Below are 19,515 nucleotides of genomic sequence, written 5' to 3'. Positions count from 1 at the left end.
CAACACCGACGACGCTGCCCACAGCCTCAGATGCTGGATCAAGGACTGCGCCAACGCCCTTGCCCCGCTGAAGAAACCCCCGCACAGAGACACCAGCAAGAGGGCCAGCTGGTTCATACCAGAACTCCTTGCCTCCAAGCAAGCCTGCCGGAAACTAGAGAAGAAATGGCACAGTGAACAAACTCCGAACAGCCACGCAGCACACAAGGACACCATCTGCAACCACCACCACCTCATCGGGGCGGCCAAGAGGACCTCCTTCAAAGACTGCCTCAACAACAACGTACACAATAGCAGGAAGCTCTTCAACATCATGAAGGAACTCTCCGACCCCAGCTCCAACACCAACGACATCCCGCTGTCGCAATCCCTGTGCGACTCCCTCGCCACCTTCTTCCACCACAAGATAGCAGACATCCACGACAGCTTCCACACCCAGACAGCTCCAACAGACAGTAACACAACAGACCCTCTGCACACCATCGACCACGACCCCCTGCTAGCCTGGGCCAGCGTGAGCATCAATGACACTATCAAGACCATGCGCACAATCCACTCCGTCTCTCCGTCAGACCCATTCCCGCACCACGTCTTCAACAGAGCAAGCAGTTCCATCGCAGCCCACCTGCGCAACATCATCATTCTCTCCCTCGAGACCGTGACGTTCCCAGAGATCTGGAAACACCCAGAGATCAACACCCTAATCAAAAAACCTAAGGCGGACCCAAGAGACGTCAAGAACTTCCGGCCCATCTCTCTGCTCCCCTTCCCGGCCAAGGTCATCGAGAAAACCTTCAACAGACAGCTAACCCAACACCTCGAAGAACACAGAATCCTGGACCCTTCCCAGTCAGAGTTCCGCAGCAACCACAGCACTGAGACTGCGCTCATCGCCGCCACCGATGACATCGGGACCCTGCTGGACAACGGCGAGACCGCAGCACTCATCCTCCTAGATCTCTCTGCCGCCTTCGACACCGTCTGCCACCACACACTACGTGCACACCTCCATGCCGCAGGGATCTAAGACAAGGCTCTGGATTGGACCACCTCCTTCCTCTCCGGCAGAACCCAGAGCGTCCGCCTCCCCCATTCCGTTCCAAAGCCTCTGAGATCATCTGCGGCGTACCCCAGGAATCCTCCCTCAGGCCAACGCTGTTCAACATTTACATGGCCCCGCTCGCACACGTAGCCCGACAGCACGACCTCAACATAAACTCAGCTGATCCTCTCCCTCACCAAGGACCCCATCACCGCCAAACCAACCTCAATGATGGAATGAAGGCTGTCGCCGACTGGATGAAGACCAGTCATCTGAAGCTGAACTCGGACAAGACAGAGGTCCTCATCCTTGGCTCCAACCCTTCAGTCTGGGACGACTCCTGGTGGCCAACGGCACTGGGGGCAGCCCCGATACCCACCGACCATGCACACAACCTGGGAAGCATCCTCGACTCAAAGCTCTCAGTGACCAAGCAAGTCAACGCCGTCACCTCTTCCTGCTTCAACACCCTCTGCATGCTCCACAAGATCTACAGATGGACCCCGACAGATACAAGAAAGGCAGTCACCCAGGCCCTCGTCAGCAGCAGACTCGACTACGGAAATGCCCTCTATGCGGGAGCGCCGACCAAGCTCATCAAACGATTACAGCGCATCCAAAGTGCCTCGGCACAACTGATCCTCGACATACCATGCCACGGCCACATCACCCCCCACCTGAGAAACCTGCACTGGCTCCCCGTCAACAAGAGGATATCCTTCAAGCTCCTCACCCACGCACACAAGGCACTCCATAAGACCGGCACAACCTACCTTAACAGACGACTCTCCTTCTACATCCCCAACCGCCAGCTACGCTCCGCTGACGTCTCACTCGCCACCGTCCTGCGCATTCGAAGAACAACCACCGGTGGGAGATCCTTCTCCCACCTCCCCGACAAGACGTGGAACAGCCTCCCACTGAGCCTACGACAGACCCAAGACCTGCTGACCGTCAGGAGGATACTCAAGACCTGGATGTTCAATCAGTAGCGCCCCCCCCGGTGCCTTGAGACCCTCGCTGGTATGTAGTGCGCTTTACAAATGATTGATTGATTGATCGATTGATTGATTGGGCTGCCGTCCACTTCTTTCAGGAGTTTTACTGTGATCTGCGCATGCGCGTAGGCCCACGCATTTCTCACAAGGATCGCTGTCCCGGGGACGCCACAGGCAAAGTAAGTGATTATTATTTTACTTATACTGCACATTTGTTAACTTCTTACTTGGGGGGTTGGAGGTGGGGGCTGATCGACTCCGCTCTGCCGTGGAGTGTGCAGAGATTTGCCTACTCTGCGTTCTTCGCAGAACGCTGAGTAGGCGAATCTCGGCATACTCTGCGGGCGGAGCGGAGTTCTCTGTCAACGCTTAAAAATAATGTAGGAATTACACAACATTAAATAATATTGTAGTCCCATGTTGTCCTCTGGGACCGGATCTGGCAGTCATTTCGTTCCAGATCCCCCCTGATGCTGAGTGTTTCATCATCAATGATTTGTGTCAAACATTTTTGTGCATTCCTCTTAATAAGGAAAGCCAGTATCTCTTTGCATTTAGATGTTTAAAAGTGGTAATAATCTGGTGTTGTATCTCACAGGTCTATATGGAGAATCAATCTATTTTCACACAAATTCTGAAGAAGGATTTAGAGAATTTGCCCCTTCCCTGTAACTCAGTACTTGTGGAATATATCAAGTTCAGGTTCAAGTTCGGGCATTTGTATAGCGCACTACTCACCCATAGGGTCTCAAGGCGCTTGGGGAAGGGGTTCATTATTTGTCGAATAGCCAGGTTTTAAGTTCTGTTCTGAAGGAGATGTGGTTTTGAGTAAGGCGGAGGTGGGTGGGGAGTGAGTTCCAGGTCTTGGCAGCCAGGAAGGAGAAGGATCTGCCACCCATGGTGGATTTTCGGATGCGCGGGACTGTGGCGAGGGCTTGATTTGACGATCTTAGTTGGCGGGTGGGTGTGTAGAAGGACAGTCGAGTGTTGAGGCATTCGGGTCCTAGATTGTAGAGTGCCTTGTGTGCGTGGGTGAGAAGACGGAACGTCATTCTCTTGTTGACGGGAAGCCAGAGGAGGTCTTTTAGGTGTCCGGTGATGTGATCTTGGCGATGGATGTCCAATATGAGTCTCGCTGATGCGTTTTGGATGCGTTGGAGTTTTTTCTGTAATTTTGCTGTGATTCCGGCGTATAGTGTGTTACCATAATCCAGTCGACTCGTGACCAGTGCGTGGGTGACAGTCTTTCTTGTCTCGAGGGGGATCCAGCGGAAGATCTTTTTGAGAATGCGAAGTACGTTGAAGCAGGAGGTTGAGACTGCGTTGACTTGTCTGGACATCGAGAGAGAGGAGTCTAGGATGAAGCCAAGGTTACGTGCGTGGTCTGTGGGTGTGGGTGCTGTGCCCAGGGCGGAAGGCCACCAAGAGTCGTCCCAGGCAGAGGGGGAAGATCCTAGAATGAGCACCTCTGTTTTGTCTGAGTTGAGTTTTAGGCGGCTATGTTTCATCCATTCAGCTACTTCTTTCATGCCTTCGTGAAGATTGGTTTTGGCGGTGTTAGGGTCTTTGGTGAGGGAAAGGATTAACTGGGTGTCGTCGGCGTAAGAGATGATGTTGAGGTTGTGTTGGAGCGCGATGGATGTGAGTGGGCTCATGTAAGCGTTGAAGAGGGTGGGACTGAGTGATGATCCTTGTGGTACTCCACAGATGACTTCAGTGGCCTCTGAGTTGAATGGGGGAAGTCCGACTCTTTGAGTTCTCCCGGCGAGGAATGAGATGATCCAGCTCAAGGCTTTTCCTTGTATGCCGATGTTGCTGAGGCGTTGTATAAGGGTGCTGTGGCAGACTGGGTCGAAAGCGGAAGAGAGGTCGAGTAGAATGAGGGCTGCTGTTTCTCCGTTATCCAGTAGTGTTCGGATGTCGTCTGTCGCTGCAATGAGGGCGGTTTCGGTGCTGTGTTTGGCTCGAAATCCGGATTGAGAGGGAGTTGTTGGATTCAAGGAAGGCGGCGAGCTGGCTGTTGACGGCTTTCTCAATAACTTTGGCGGGGAAAGGGAGGAGGGATATGTGTCGGTCAAACATCAAGGAAGATTCTTTTCATCCATGGACAGCTAGTCTGTCCTCCACCCAGGAGACGGACGTTTCCTCTGCGGTCCTCAAGTATGAAAACACCATCTCGGAGGCCCTGGACGTTTTAGCCCCAGCTAGGTCTTGCTACTCAGCCAGGAAAAGACCCTCAGCTCCCTGGTTCTCTGAACAGCTGAGGCTTCGTAGACAGGAAGTGAGGAGACAGGAACGTCTATGGCACTCTAGCTGGGCCTCTAAGGATAGAGTAGCTCATAAGGTCTTGCTTAAAAACTACAAATTGGAAGTGATCAAGACAAAGCAAGAATATTTTACGGCCCTCACTTCCTCACTTTCGTCTCCTTGGGAGCTTTTCAGGATTGCTGATTCTCTCACCTCCCTCCAGATCCCTGACCCTGTGGTTGCCTCTCAGGAACTTTGCAACAACATAGCTTCCTTCTTTCAGTCCAAAATTGCGGACATTTATATTACCTTGGAAGCCCAAAGATCCTCTACCGCCTTGCCTTCGGTGCCCGATCCCTCGGAGCCTGATGATGTTGAATCATCCCGTTCTCAGGATCTGGAATCCTTTCCTCCTCTCTCTTGTCAGGATCTTGAGATCCTGCATAATAAAACCAAATCTGGCTCTCCGCTAGATGTTTGCCCGCTAAAGATCCTTAAGCAGTGCAGAGAATCCCTCCTTCCCCCATTGGTTGACATCATGAATAGGGCGATGAAGGAGGGCATTTTTCCCCAGCAGTGGAAAAACGCTGTGGTTAAACCTTTGCTCAAGAAGCCCTCTCTTGACCCTGGGGTATTAAAAAACTTTCGCCCCATCTCACTGCTCCCGGCTCCCGCGAAGATGTTAGAAGCCTATCTCAACAAACATCTGGCTGCATTCGTGGAGAGCTCGGGCTGTCTGGATCTTTCCCAGCATGGATTCAGGAGGGATCATAGCACCGAGTCTGCCCTCACCATAGTGCTCGATAATATCCGCACTAGGGTCGATGGGGGACAGACCTCCCTCCTGATCCTCTTAGATCTCACAGCGGCTTTCGATACCCTATCTCCCTCGGTGTTAACATCTCGACTGAGGGAGATTGGGGTCCGGGGGTCGGCCTTGAGACTCCTTTCCTCTTTTCTCGATCATAGAGAGCAAAGGGTTATGCTGGGCCCGTTTCTATCTCCATCCCTGTCAGTGCAATGTGGGGTCCCTCAAGGGTCAGCGCTTAGCCCTACCCTTTTTAACATCTATGTGACCCCCCTTGCCAGACTTATCAGATCTTTTGGGATGGAGGTAGTTTCCTATGCGGATGATACCCAGATCCTCGTCTCTCTCACCCAGTCAGTTACGTCGACTGCCGCCAATTTTAGATCTTGTATGGAGGCAGTCGGCCGATGGATGATTCACAATTCATTGAAACTGAACGGGGAGAAGACGGAGGTGATGGTTTTTGGAGGAAAGGAAGAGATCTGGTCTGCTGAGTGGTGGCCGAACTCACTGGGTGCCTGCCCCGATCCTACCTCCTCTGCAAAAAATCTGGGGGTTATGATTGATCCCATCCTTAGTATGTGCCAACAGGTCAACAGGACTATCTCGACCTGTTGGGGGATCATTCACATTCTAAGAAAAATCAGGCACTATCTGTCTCTTCAGGCAAGAAAACAACTAGCCGTTGCACTTTTGGGCTCTCGTCTGGACTACTGCAATGCGCTGTATGCTGGACTGAATAAGAGTCAGCTGCAGCGCTTGCAGGTGGTCCAGAACGCGGCAGCGAGATTTGTTCTCGACTTGCCCAAACGTGCCTCTGCCACCGATGCTCGGAAGCAGCTTCACTGGCTCCCCGTTGGGGATCGCATCCTTTTTAAATCCATGTGTATGGTGTACAAGGCCCTAGCTAAAACTAGCCCCACGGGCGTTGGATCTATCCTGTCTCAGTACAACCCCGGCAGGAATCTTCGTTCCTCACAGAAACTGCTACTTTCTGTGCCTCGTGTCAGGAAGACAAGATGGGGAGGCAAGGCCTTTTCCAATCTGGCCCCTAAATGGTGGAATGCTCTCCCTCTCGAAGTAAAGTCCCGTCCCACTCTTCAAGCCTTTAGATCTGCCCTAAAGACCCACCTCTTCACACGCGCATACCTGTAGTGGTGCTCTGCATACTTTTTGATCTGTTTTTGATAGGCGCCTTGACACCTTCGGGTTTAGTTTGCGCGGTACAAATTGCTTAATAAATAAATAAATAAATGTCGGTAGTTTTTAAGTTCAGAGGGGTCTGCTGTGGGTTTTTTCAAGAGAGCGCTGAGTTCGGCATGTTTCCAGCTTTCTGGGAAGGTGGCAGAGTTGAACGAGCAGTTGATGACATCACGGAGATGGGGTGCGATGATGGAGTCAGCTTTGTTGAAGATGTGGTGGGGGCAGGGGTCGGTTGGTGAGCCAGAGTGGATTGAGTTCATTAGGCGGATGGTGTCTTCAGTAGTGATTGGGTTCCAGGCGCTGAGGTTGTTAGTTGGCGGTGTGGGATCTGAGGGGGGTGGGGAGGATTGATCGCTGGGAGTGTTCTTGAAGCTGTTGTGAATGTCGGCAATTTTGTTGTAGAAGAAGGAGGATAACGCATCGCAGAGGTCTTGGGAGGGAGTGATGTCGTTAGATGCTGCGGTGGGGTTGGTGAATTCCTTGACGATGTTGAAAAGTTCCTTGCTGTTGTGGGTGTTGTTGTCTAGATGATCCTTGAATGCTAATTTCTTGGTGGATCGAATCAGTTGGTGGTGTTTGCGGGTGGCTGCCTTGAGGGTGGCCATGTTGTCGGTGGTTGGTTTTTTTTTCCATGTTTTCTCCAGGGTGCGGCATAGCTTCTTGGATTTTTTAAGGTCATCATTGAACCAGGGAGCCTTTTTGCTGCCTGATTTGATCTGGTGTTTTTTCAGGGGTGCTAATTCGTCAGCACTGTGGGTGATCCATTGCTTGAGATTGGTGGCCGCTTGATTTGGGTCCAATGAGGGGGTGGGAGGGTTTTGTTTGAGTGATGTGAGGAGTTGGTCGGAGGTGATTTTGTTCCAGTTTCTCCGAGGAATAGGTTGTGGGTGGTTGTGGGTCAAGGTGGTTTTGTAGCTGAAGTGAAGACAACTGTGGTCCGTCCAATGGAGAGCTGTGGTGCGATCGAAGGAAATGTGCTTGCTGGAGGTGAAGATTGGGTCGAGCATGTGTCCGGCTAAATGGGTGGGGGTGTTAACAAGTTGTTTGAGTCCGAGATTGGCCAGGTTGTCCAGAAGGGTGGAGGTGTTGCTGTCGTGTTTGTTTTCAAGGTGGTAGTTGAGGTCTCCTAAGAGAATGTAGTTCTCGGTGGCGAGGGCATGTGGGCTGACGAAGTCAGTGATGTCATCGTTGAATTGAGTGCGGGTTCCTGGAGGCCTGTAGATGAGGGTGCCTCTAAGTGTGGTCCTAGGGTCGGTGTGGATCTGGAAGTGGAGATGTTCGGCGGTTGCAAGATTATCGTCGGAGCTTGTCGTTATTTTGATGGTGTTCCTATGGATGATGGCGATGCCTCCTCCTGTTTGATTGGTACGGTCTTTTCGGATAATCTTGTAAGCGTTCGGTATGGCTATGGCGATGTCGGGTGCTGATGATGTGTTCATCCATGTTTCTGTAAGGAAGGCGATGTCCGGTGACGCAGTGTCGAATAGGTCCCAGAGTTCGGTTGCGTGTCTGTGGATCGAGCGGGTGTTCAGCAGGAAGCACTTCAGGTGGTTAGAGTCAGAGCTGTGTATGGAGGAAGTTGATTTGGTGAGGGTCCTGAAGCAGTCGAACTTGCAGGAGAGGCAGGCGAATGGGCCGTGGGTACGTCCTGGAGTGGCCTCGCAGCATTGTGGTGTGCGTCCGGGGTTGAGGGCGAGGAGAGTTGCGGCATCATATGTGACTCTAGTGGGTTGGGTGTAGCGGGGACCAGGGGGACAGGCGCTGGGCGCGGTCCAGGCGCGGACGGGCGTAGACGGGCTTACCTTTGGCGCACCTTTGGCGCGCATGGGGCGTGAACGCTGCGCGCAAATGCATCTGTCATATAAGGATAGTAAAAGGGGAGGGGCGAGGGCGGGGCAGCTGGGAGGCGGGATCGGGGTCGAGGGCCGGGAGGCACAACAAATAAACAATCAACAAGATGGCTGCAAGCCACGCTAGGGAACAGGATGAGATTGGGCACGATGTAGGAGGCAATCGACTGGGCAGCGCAATCAGGCAAACAAATCACAAAGCGAGTGTCACAGCAATATCATAAGGCACAAACTAAAATTAAAAGACGGTCTGTTCAGCGAGCGCTGCGGCGATTTAGTGCGCTCAGTTCTGGCAAATAGCAAAGCGCGTGTCACAACAATATAAAAGGCAAAATACACAGAAAATACACTGCGCTCGGTTCTAGAAATAATCGTAGCTATGGCAATGCTGTGTAGGCGCTACGATGCCACGTGTGGGGTAGAGCAGGGAGCAGCGAGGGAGCGACCGCTTCAGAGAGTCTCTGGATGGTCACAGCGTTAAAGCTTTTTTTTTTTTTTTAAACGTGTTTTTATTGTTGCATCAGCAGGTATGAAACAAAGAGAGAATCATCTGTTGGCGTGGCGTCAACATTCAGCCGCGTCCAGCAGTTCACGCAACTTTTCTTTTTTTTTGTGCAAAATCTGGTTAATATGGCATTTCATCCACTGAGCATCACAGACCGTTCAAACAAATAATCAAGGTAGGACACAGACACTAAACTCTGTGTAGGGAACGGAGATGAACCAAAGATATGTGGGTCCCAGCTGTGGGGGATATCGGGTCTGGGTCCTAGCAGTTCGCAAAGTGGCGGTGCCTTGGAACTGGGGGGACGGAACTGTGGGGGGGGAGCATGTAGGCTGTAGCAAGAGCGTTACAGGGAGAGAAGATGTCGGGCAGCGGGCAGCTGGGGGTCCGCATTATTCATTTGCAGTGGGGTAGAGCGGTCAGGGGGCGGAACCTATTCGAGCATGGGGGTAGCGGGGCGGTCAGCATGGGGGGAGGTTGAGTCAGTGGGGGGCGCGGTATACCGGGCTCGGCTCAGGTGATGAGGATGACAGTGGTAGCCAGTGATTTGGGTTTACTCGGGCGGGTGGGAGGGGGGAGGGGGAGGGGGCGTAGGTGTAGGCGGGGCATCTGCACGTGTGGCCTGCCGGAAGCCATATAGGAGCATGGCCCATTCCATAGAGATGGGGTGTTTACGCGCTCCCTTGGCCTCCTCTTCTCGGATGGCGTCTTCTTCGGCCGCCGCCCATTTACAAACTGCCCCTATCCATGCCGCTATGGGGGGACCCTCCGGGGCTCGCCAGTGCATAGCTATACATCTGTTCGCCAGGAGCAGCGCCAAGGACACAAAGCGTCTGTGTGTAGGGGCCCGTTTAGATACGTGAAAAATGCCTAGTGCACTGGATTCCCAAGAGGTTAGAGTCGTGAGGCCTGTGAGGTCTGTTAGCGTGTCGTGTACCGTCCGCCATAGGGGTTGAAGGCCAGGGCAGTCCCAAAACATGTGGCGGAAGTCTGCATCGGGGGAATGACATCTGGGGCACAGGAATTGTGAGGTGGGGTAGAACCGTTGCAGTCGCGCCGGTGTGAGGTAAGCCCTGTGTAGTATGTGATATTGGATGTTTTTGAAGCGGGCGTTCCTGGAAACTCGTTTTGGGGCCTCGAGCGCCTTGGTCCATTCCGAGTCGTGTAACGCGCGTCCGATGTCCTCCTCCCATGTGGCGCGTAGGGCCAACAGGGGGGTGAACGAGAGTTCTCTGATCGATTTGTAGAGCCAGGTGACCAAGTGGCGTCCCGCGCCCATACGCAGGATAGCGTGAATAACTGGATGCGTGTCCGGTTCGCCAGCCAGAAGATTATGATAGGGGCGGAAACCCTCGAGCAACTGTCGGTATCTGAGGAATTGACCTGGGGGGAGTTCGAACTCCGCGACCAGGCGGTCGAACGATTTCAGTTGACCCTCCTCAAAAAGTGACTCCATGTCCGTGACGTCGCAGTGCGTCCATTCCGCTAGCATAGGAGCCGAGAAATAGAGTTCCCGCGTGGGCAGCCGACCAGCGGTAGTGCCGGAGAGTATGGAGTCCTCCCGGGGGAGATCCGGTGGATCCGCATCATACACCGACGCGCCATCGTGACTTGGAGGGGATATGTACGGCGAGGCCGGGTGCCCGGGAGGAGAAGACGGAGCAGCTCGGGGGTCGTAATTCTACCGGTCTGGGTGTCAGTCTCCTGGGTATAGCGGTTCGCCGTCCAGTACGACAGCCATTGGAGCTGAGCCGCCAGGAAATAGGACTCAAAGGAGGGAGCTCCCAGCCCACCTTGTGTTGTGGGGAGTTGGAGGGTTTTCAAGGCCACTCTATGTCGACCCGAGCCCCAAATAAGGGTGCCCAAGAGTGAGTTGAGGTCCCGGAAGAAGGACCCAGGTGGCACCACTGGTAGATTGGTAAAATGGTAGAGGAGCCGGGGTAGCATTATCATTTTAGCTAGGGCTATCCGCCCTATCGGGGCGAGCGGGAGCTTATTCCAGAAGGTGACAATCGGTCGAAGGCTAGCTAGTGTTCTGCGATGATTCCCGTCGAAGATATCGGCTGGAGAGTGATACAGGCGGACACCGAGGTACCGGGGGGCCTCTGCAGACCATGCAAGGCTATGGGTCCCCAGTGCAACGTCCCGGGGTGGTAGGTCCGGGTGGAAGGGGTAGATCGTAGATTTGTCTCAATTCACCCAAAGGCCCGATGCTTCGTCAAATTCCGCAAGCGCCACTCCTATGGAGGCAAGATCCATGTCGATGTCCTGGACATAAATGAGGAGGTCATCCGCGTACATCGAGACGCAGTGTGTGACGTCTGCCAACGGGATGCCCCAGTGTATTCCCTCCCGATGCAGCCGAATCGCTAGCGGTTCGACCGCTAGGGCGAAAAGGAGAGGCGATAGGGGGCACCCCTGTCTGGTGCCCCGTCGGACCTCAAATGCGGGGAAAATGTGTTTCCCGATCCTAACGCGCGTCTGCAGATCGGTGTATAGGAGGCGCCTGTATGCTGTGAGTGTCGGGCCAACGTTGAGACGGCGTAGGACCGAAAAAAGGTATGGCCAAGTGAGGGTGTCGAATGCCTTCTCCAAGTCCATAATGAGGCAGGCGGCGCGAGGGAATCTATCCCGCACCTGGTCCTGGATATGGAAGACCCGGCGGATGTTCTGTGAGGTGCTCCTCCCAGGAACGAAGCCGCATTGGTCGGGGTGGATCAGTGGACATACAACCTGTGCATATCTGTCGGCCAATATCTTCCCGAGGACCTTACAGTCCGCTGACAGGAGTGTAATGGGGCGATACGAACCCATGAAGTGGGGGTCCCTATGGGGCTTGGGGAAAGTAACGATCACTGACTCTCGCATGGAACAGGGGAGCATCCCTAGGTCCAGGGCCGTTGCATACACCTGAGCCAGGCGAGGGACCACCAAAGGGGAGAATGTCAAGTAGTATTCGAGTGGGAAGCCGTCTAGGCCTGGGGCTTTATTGCGGGATAGGGCCCGCAGGGCGTGGGTGATATCTGAGGGTGCTATTTTAGCGTCGAGGGTACGCTTGTCTGCGTCCGATATCGCGGGTAGCGACAGGGGATCAAGGAAAAGGTCCACAGACGACGGGGAGAGCCGTGTCGGAGCCCCGTACAGTTGTGCATAATAGCGTTGGAACGCCAATAGGATCTCCGTTTGAGAACGTACCAGCACACCCTCCAGGTTGATGATGTCCGTGATCGGTTTGATCTCGGTGTCTTGCTTCGCCATCCAGGCCAGCAATGTCCCAGTTTTGTCCCTGTCTTTGTGGACTCTGGCGGCGTAGGCCCTGAAGTTATATTTCCGGAGATCAGCACAGGTTGCCTGATAAGCCGATTTCACCTCAGCCGTGAGCTCGGCGTGCTCCGCCGAATCATCGGTTTGTTTAGTGAGCGCAGCTAGATGCTGTTCAGTGGTTGAAAGTGTCCGTTCTAATGTGCGACGAACCCCTGCGATCTGTTTAATGCATTCCCCTCGGGCCACCACCTTGAACGCGTCCCATTCTACTAAAGCCGATGTCGCCGTGTTCGTGTTGTGTGAGAAGTATTCTTGTATGCTGTTTTTGTGGGAGTCCCTGAACACCGGGTCCGTCAAACAGTCTGCAGGGAGTCGCCATGTGGGGACTGGTGGATGTGGGGGCCGCCATGTCAGGCGCACTATGTGGGCATCATGGTCCGAGATGATCCGACCCAGGTAGTCTGAGGAGAGTAGTTTGGAAAGGATCGGCGCAGAGCATAAGAATCTGTCCAGGCGGACTCGGAGGTTATGGGGTATCGAGTGGAATGAGTAAATGCGGGCATGGGGATATAAGTGCCGCCAAGCGTCAGTAAGCGCCCAGTAGGTGGTCCATGCCCTGAACAGCTCCGCCTGCCTAGGGATTGGGGAGCGCGCAGGAGGGGGGTGGGAACGGTCCAAAGAAGGGTCCAGTGTGCAGTTATAGTCGCCTCCCAAGACCCACGGAACTGTAGTGAACTGGGCCAATACTCCTGTGAGGTGATCCCAAAAAGCATCTTGTTCAGTGTTAGGGGCGTAAATACTCCCCAGAAGGATCCCCTGTCCGTCCAAGATTCCCTCCAGTAGTGCATATCTGCCCTCCTTGTCCACCACCCGCCGAAGTGTTCGGAAAGGGGTTCCCGGCCTGACCCAAATTAAGGCGCCGCGCGCGTATGCTGAGTATGTCGTGGCACAGAAGGTCCCTCGCCATTTCGCCTGTAGGCTACCTAGTTCAGTAGCGTTGATGTGTGTCTCTTGTAAGAGAGCAATATTAGCTGACATTCGCTTTATGTAGGAATAGACAGAGTACCGCTTATTGGGCGTGTGGAGACCCCGTACATTAAGTGTAAGGACATTAACATCCGAACGTGGGGCCGTCATTACTGAGGGATCGTGCTTGCGAGCGGAGCCCCCTGGAGCATACCCAGAGAGTGCGAACGTGTGTCTCGTGTGTGCTCCTGCGCGCCATGCTTCCAGAGGTTTGGTGGGGGAACTGTAGGGGGCAAAAAACAGGTTGAACTGAGGGTGGGAAACAGTCCCAATACGAGGGATATGTCACCGGGGGTTGGCACATCCAAACCAATGTCCCACTAGGGGAGAAATATAACAGGATTCTGCGGGGGTGGCAGCATGCGTTTCTACTGGGCTTGTGCGCGGATCGGGCTTCTGTAGGAGATGTGGGTACCGCGCGAGCGCACATGGTGAAACATTTATGCAGTATTTGTTTGCAAATAGCGCACAGAGCGATCAAGAAAAGAGGATACAATAGTAGTTAGTTCATCCTTCAGGAGGGGGCGCCAGGTTGTCCAGCCACGGCAGCGTCCCCCACATGTGTGGCAAGGAGAGGGGAAGAGATCGGGCCAAACCCCGACATCGTGCCATCGCTGTCTCGGTCCTTCTCTGGAGTGAACAGATGTGGTTGGCGCTCAAGGTCCGATGCCAATGGGGAGAGGCGCAGATCCGTCACCGCTTTCAAGGCGTCCAGCGCATCTCTTCGCTCCCGCATGATTTGTGTGAGGTCAGGTGAGCCCGCTGGGGAGGAGGTCGGGCTTTTGGACGAGCCCGCCTGGGTGCGTTTCGTGCCCCGTCTCCGGGAACGGCGTGAATCGTCGGTGCGTTCTCGCTGGGGTCTAGCCTTCGGGATTATCGGACAGTGGAACTCAGCCCAATCCTGTGCCTCATTCGGGTTGGTGAAGAATATGGCCTTCCCCTTGTGCAGCACCTTGAGGCGAGCCGGGAACAGTAGGGAGTATTGGAAACCGTTCGCGTGTAGGCGTCTTTTGACATCTAGAAATGTGGACCTCTGTTGTTGGACTTCACGGGCATAGTCCGGGAACACCATGACTTGTTGGTCTTCTACCTGTAGGGGGCCCGCCGCCCGGGCCGCTCGAAGTACCGCGTCGCGGTCTCGGAAGTGTAGGAACTTGGCCAGCATAGGACGAGTAGAGAAACCCGGCTGTGGTTTCCGGGCGGGGACTCTGTGGGCTCTCTCGATAGAGAAGAAAGCCGAGCGTTCCGATTCGGGGGTGAAAGAGCTGGTCCATGATTCCATGTAGGTCAGGGGGTCCGAATTCTCAATGCCCTCCGGCAGTCCAAGGACGCGAATGTTGCACCTTCTCGAGCGCCCCTCCAAATCTACTGCTCGCTCCTCAAGGGCCGTCACGCTGCGCAAGACGTCCTGCAAGTCCGCAGCCTGAGTTTTCACCTGTGGTTGTAGTGTGGCCACAGTCTGCTCCCCCTACTTCACTCTGTCCGCCAGTTTACGATGATCGTCGCGGATCAGGCTGATGTCCGTCGTGAGAACTCCCAGTCGCTCCTCCATCGAGAGTCGGGATAGTTCAATAGCTGCCAACACTTGGTCCAGCTTCGCTGACAGCGTGGGGTCCGTGTGTGGGGGATTAACTTGCGACCAGGCCCGCGTTTGCGGCATGTTCTCCGGGGCCATCTCGGGGACGGTGGTCGCCTGCTGGCCTCTCGGCTTCCCCATGGGGCCGGTGGTATGGATTTTGCAGTTCCGGGAATTAGGGGAATAGTGGACTGTCGGAAAGCAGTTCGTTGGGGCTGACAGTGCCCACCACAGTGCGGCGTCGAGTAGCAGACACGTGACAATGTAGAGGACAGCTAGTGTCCAGACGCGGTCTAACCGCTCAGCGGATCTAGTGGATCAGATGCCCAAGGGGGATGAGGACCAGAAGGACCCAGAGTCGGAGTCGGTTGGCGGTCCGCAGCTACTGGCGCCAAAAGGGGGGGGGGGCAGTTCGTCCAACAGGTCCCTCCCACAGTGAAGAGTCCCCCCCCGTCGTTGATCGTGGCAGCGTAGTGTAGGGGGGTGAAGCCCCGGCCCACTGTCCGATGTGTCAAGGCGAAGATGCAAGGTTCCAGGGGCCCCCTGCGTAGAGGAGGGATGTGCACGGCGCGGCGGGTGGTCGCCGCTGAGCTGGGGGAGCTGTCGCGTCTACAGCGCGGATTCGGCCGCACACACCGTGGCCGGCGTCGATGTCACCTCGGGCGCCATCTTAGGGTCAGGCCCCGTGGCTCAATGGCAGTCTCCAGGCCCAGGGGTGCTTCGGGGCCCTCCGCCCGGGGAATGAGCTGGCACGCACCCCCGGATGGGTCTCGATGGATGCAGGGGGGCTGCCGGGGTATCAGGATCAATGTCACAGGTGAGGGAGGGGCTGGCACTCACCGCCCAGTAGATATCGCGGAGGTCCGCCAGGCCCGGTGTCACGGCGCCGCTGGATCACGGGGGCGGACGGGGCAACGTGTAGGTCGGGTCAGATTTCCCCTCAGGACCAGGTGCAGGCAAATCAGGGTCCCGGGGCGTCCTTCGCCACCCAGGGCACACTCTAGTAGTCCCGGCGTGTATCTGGGTCGGGTCCACTCTGCATCAGGCGGGTCACCTCTTCCGACCCGGGTCCTCTCAGCGGCCGGCAGGTCAGGTCGCCCAGGCTGTCGCAGCAGGAGGAGCAGGCTCACAGCGGCGCTGGTGTCACCGGGGCCGAGCCGCGACCGCCATTTTGCTGCTTGGCGCGCGGCTCCGGCGAGAGGCGTCTGAGGGTATTCCGCGAGGCGACGCGGTCTGTGTCGCTGCAGGAGGGTGCCACTGAACGTGGGGGCACTCCGGGTGCCGATTCGTGGAAGTTGGGGCTCCCGGCGATCGTTGGGACAGGGCAGGATGCCAGCCCGATCGTGGAGCCTCAGCAGAATGCAGCCGCCATCGTGGCTTGCGTAGCCACTCCCCCGGTCACAGCGTTAAAGCTGCGGCGGTGGAGCCTACACTCTCTGTGGGAGGGCGGGGCAGCTGGGAGGCGGGATCGGGGTCGAGGGCCGGGAGGCACAACAAATAAACAATCAACAAGATGGCTGCAAGCCACGCTAGGGAACAGGACGAGATTGGGCACGATGTAGGAGGCAATCGACTGGGCAGCGCAATCAGGCAAACAAATCACAAAGCGAGTGTCACAGCAATATCATAAGGCACAAACTAAAATTAAAAGACGGTCTGTTCAGCGAGCGCTGCGGCGATTTAGTGCGCTCAGTTCTGGCAAATAGCAAAGCGCGTGTCACAACAATATAAAAGGCACAATACACAGAAAATACACTGCGCTCGGTTCTAGAAATAATCGTAGCTATGGCAATGCTGTGTAGGCGCTACGATACCACGTGTGGGGTAGAGCAGGGAGCAGCGAGGGAGCGACCGCTTCAGAGAGTCTCTGGATGGTCACCGACCAGATGGTCACATTTAAGATGAAAGAAACTTGCACTCTTTACACAAATGCATTTCTAAACCATTACACACATTTTTTTTATAAATTGTCACCTAAAAATCAAATGTGCTCCAAGTGTGTTTTGTGTTGTGGTAAGATCTCAGCTATGTGCATTTTGTTGGCACGGACCGTTTCTGCTAGCTTGGTGTGGTCAGCCTTTAGCAAAGTAAAACCTGTGGTAAGTGCACTCACTTGTTGTTCGATGGCCTTCCTAAAGTCTCGCACCTCTTCAGTGTTAGGTCTAGCTTGTTTACATTGCCTCCCTCTCCTGTCGGTGGAATACAGCTCAGGTCAGGGGTACTGAGGGTATCCCCCGCTCGCGTTGATCAGCTCCTTCTGTGGCCTGGGCCTCTGTTGGCTGCCCTCTAGGGCGTCCCATTGTATTCCTCCGAGCAATGTGTCACAGGTGCTATTGGGCACAAAGTCACAGCCTCCCTCTGTCCACCTATAGGCGTGGACTGCTGGCCCTCTAGCAGCGTATTCAAGCCACTGCACGCCCAGTAGGGTATTTTGAGCTAGGCCGGTCAACACCCCACAGTTGTGCGATCTGGCCAAAGCAGTGGTCAGCTTGGGCGCAACCGGGCCTGGTACTCACAGTCCGTCGTTCTGCAGACTCTGATGGTCCTCCTGCCTGCAGGGGATGGAGATACACTGTGTGTTTGGGGCCTTTTTCAACAGTGTAAATAGTTCCTGCACTCTTGCCCCTGGTGCACCACTTCTTATGGCCTCTGCAATCGAGGCCCTCGCACGTACTCAGTGGTGTCCTGTGCGCTCAACATAGCTCAATGTACCTCGGGTTCAGAGGAAAGGCGCTGGCCTGTAGTGACAGCAACATCAAATTATCTTACAAATTTGTTTTTTTTTCTTTGAAGATTCTGCCCTGAATCAAACAAAAAGTAGGACATTTACACCCAAACATTTCCTTCTACCTGGGGGTGTAGACGTACTACTTTTGGTAATTATCAAAGATTGCCAGAAGTAGCCAGGTGCAGATTTCCAGGCGAACTTCTTTGATATTCCTTTTGAGGTTCAATTCCCACTGTGCAAAGTTCTTCATATCTGAGGGCTTAGCACATGGAGAAGAGGATCCCCCGTGCAAATCCACTTTTTAAATGACTTTATTGCTCTTTGAGTCTTTATTTCTTTTCTGCTTGACCATATTCAGCCCTAGTTATTGACTAGATTAGGTCTCAGTTTTCGTTGCCAATGTTTTTAATTTGCATTTTGCATATTTTGAATTGATAGACCAACTTTGTAACTTTTTTGGTTTCTGCAATGCTGCTTGCAATTTAAATAAACCTTCATATTTGCACTTTGAATCTTGTCTGGTGTTGATATCCCTGTGCGGTTATCACTCTGGTTTTGCATGATAATTTGTAATTGTGTTTAGGGCTTTCACCTTTAAAGACTCAAACAAAGCCAATGCCCATCAATTGGCCCTTTTTATGCCGAGAAGTGCTGACAGCCAGATCAACAAAATCCACACCAAGAAGAACAATGAATACTAACGCATGCTCGCAGGCACAAACAACGGGCATACGGCTATGCTGTATGAGGTTGTCATGCACACTACAAGAAGTTTCCTGCAAGATCACGCACAGTATACTTTTTGCCACTGGGGGGTTGTCTGCAGTCACTTGCTGTTGTGGCATTATGCAAAATCAAACAAAAGAGATATTTTTTAGTCAGCATGGCTAAGGCCAGCATCAACATGCCATGTATTGTAAATACTGCATATCTGTTTACCGTTTGCACAAATCTACAGATTTCCACTCAGCATTGTTCAAACCTTGGCAAAGCTCGGCCTTTGCTTCATACTTCATAATTTTACCTAAGGAACAGACAGCCTGATTCATGAAGCTAAATTGCACTCGCAAAGGGCAAGATTCTCAGAATCTTGCCTTTTGCGAGTGCAATTTTGGCATTTGGGATTCACAATCCCAAATGCAAAAATCGCTAATGAAGAATTAGCTAATATGCGAGGATTAGCATTTAAGGAATCTCTATTAGAGATTCCTTAAATGCTATTCATGACACTTTCAAAAATTGCGATTTTGCTAATTTGGGCCGCTATTTACCGAGAGGTCAGACCTCTCGGTAAATAGCAAAAACTCAGAAAAATGCTTTTAAAAGCATTTTTCTAAGTTGCATGTTGCACACACACATGTCCTTTGGACATGTGTGTGCGCAACACCTGTTCAAATGTGCATTTTAGGGGTGCTACAGGGTGTCCTTTGGACACCCCTGGCACCCTTAAAATCGCTATCTTATTTGCGAGTAGTAAATTGCTACTCGCAAATAAGGGATACTCCCCATTCATTCCTATGGGCCTTTTGGCCCATAGGAATGAATGGGGAGTTATTCCTTTTTTTGCGAGTAGGAAATTTCTACTCGCAAATAGAGAACATGTAGGAATCGCTATTTATTTAGCAATTCCTACATGAATGCCGTTTTGCGTGTCCTCAATAGCGAGTCGCTATGATTCGCTATTAGGGCCACGCAAAACGTCCCGTACATGAATCAGGCTGTAAAACCCTAAAGGTAGCGAGGGGATGTGTATTTTTTTAAGTTCACGTTGCTAATTAACTTAAATGTGTTGATGCCTTAAATTAAATGTGTAAACGCCTTAATAATTGTTTGATGGTTGCTATTTATGTGTGTCTGTGTGTTATTTTGTTAGGTGCTTTGTTTGGCCGCTTGAAAATAAGAGCTGATAACACCCACAAGACCAATAGATTGGGGTATTCACTATAGGTGGAAGGAACTTGCGGAGTTTCACTCCGTGGAGTTACATAAAAATGCAGCGAACATCCACAGAGTTCCGCCAGCAGCAGAAAATCTGAAGCTCATGTTGCAAGTGTGCGCTGGCAGCACGAGCAGCACTGAAAAATCAATGCAAATAGCACTATGCATTACACAATAGTGTGCAGCCATTTGAGTTGTTTTCGCTTCTGGTCATAGTAAAAAATCTACTTGAGCGCCAGCAAATCTGCTTGAGCGGCAGCAAATCTGTGTGAGCGGCAGCAAATTTACTCAAGTGGCAGCAAATCTACTTGAGCGGCAGCAAATCTACTC

This window comes from Lissotriton helveticus, chromosome 5_1 (genome assembly GCF_964261635.1).
Source record: "Lissotriton helveticus chromosome 5_1, aLisHel1.1, whole genome shotgun sequence".
Taxonomy (NCBI): Eukaryota; Metazoa; Chordata; class Amphibia; order Caudata; family Salamandridae; genus Lissotriton; species Lissotriton helveticus.
Note: the sequence above shows the minus strand (reverse complement) of the source record.